The following is a 1,344-nucleotide window of genomic DNA, read 5'->3' as shown; positions in this document are numbered from 1 at the left end:
AGTCTGGTCAATTTTTACAATGGGTTAAACCCCGTGACACGATACATTGTTGTAAATTTTTTTATAATAACAGCAAATATTAGACTAATATTTATTGGGCTGTATGCAAAGTTTAAGGAATAATTCAAAAACATATAAAGTGATTTTATTTTTATTTTTAATGTGTGTGTGTGTGTGTGTAGGTATGAATATATATATTTATATGTATACGGATGTGTTTCTGTTAAATATTATTAAAATATGCATAATTTTTCTCCTCTACTTTGTGTTCTATGAAATGAAATTCCACTAATAAAGAAGCCTGAGAAATTTAATTACTTTTGCTTGTCATTGAACATTACAAGTCTTATTAGTTTACTGTGTTCATGGAAACAGAGATTACAGTAGTTAACATTTTAATAAATAATGTAAGACCACCCAAATTTGAGTTTTTTTTACCTAAATTGATACAAATAGCATATCAGCCTGACACAGCACCCCAAGGTAAAAACAAAGTGGTGGCATCATGAGGCTGTGGAGATGCTTCTTCCTAAAGGAGAGGGAAAATGTTCAGTTGATGAGAAAAATTATGAAGTAAAATATTTCACACTATCTGTGAAATACATGTTTTTTTAATTCAGTGATTCATTTATTTTGTGTCTGTCACTCAACAAAGATCCAGTCAGACAGCATTCAATTATTTCATAATTTAACCTTTGACTATAACAGTAATTAGTGAATCCCAAAAAGTGTCAATACAACCAACTGTTTCCTGTGTTTCCATTAAAAACAATTTTACACAGAAAATCTACATTTTCTAGGTGATTTGCAGAAGAAGAAAAATGAGTGCACACATGATCTGTTATCATACCGTCTGGGTGTGGTCGTAATAATTTTAGAACATTAATTACTGTAGAGTATGGCCTATCTGAAACTATATACCCTTAATTAGATTTTATGGAACCCAGATAAATCAGAAAGATAAACACAAGCTTCCTCGCTGACTCAAAATCTGATTCATTATCATCCTAGACTACAGTCATGGCCAAAAGTTTTGAGAATGATTCAAATGTTAATATTTACAAAGTCTACTGCTTCAAGTTTTTATAATGGCAATTTGCATATACTCCAGAATGTTATAAAGAGTGATCAGCTTAACAGCAATTAATTGCAATGTCAATATTTGCCTAGAAAATGAACTTTATCCCCCAAAACACATTTCAACTTCATTGCAGCCCTGCCTTAAAARRACCAGCTAACATCGTTTCAGTGATTGCTCCATTAACACAGGTGTGGGTGTTGATGAGGACAGGGCTGGAGATCAATCTGTCATGATTAAGTAAGAATGACACCACTGGACACTTT

General features: G+C 32.0%; 1 protein-coding gene across 1 annotated transcript in view; it reads left to right on the top strand.

Moving 5' to 3' along the window:
• ogdhb (oxoglutarate dehydrogenase b) overlaps positions 1-1,344 on the top strand; it is a 22,849-nt gene that overhangs the window by 6,096 nt on the left and 15,409 nt on the right. The window lies entirely within an intron of this gene.

This window comes from Poecilia reticulata, linkage group LG12 (genome assembly GCF_000633615.1).
Source record: "Poecilia reticulata strain Guanapo linkage group LG12, Guppy_female_1.0+MT, whole genome shotgun sequence".
In the NCBI taxonomy this organism is placed as follows: domain Eukaryota; kingdom Metazoa; phylum Chordata; class Actinopteri; order Cyprinodontiformes; family Poeciliidae; genus Poecilia; species Poecilia reticulata.
The sequence above is the reverse complement of the archived record's forward strand: the minus strand, read 5'-3'. Positions and strand labels throughout refer to the sequence as shown.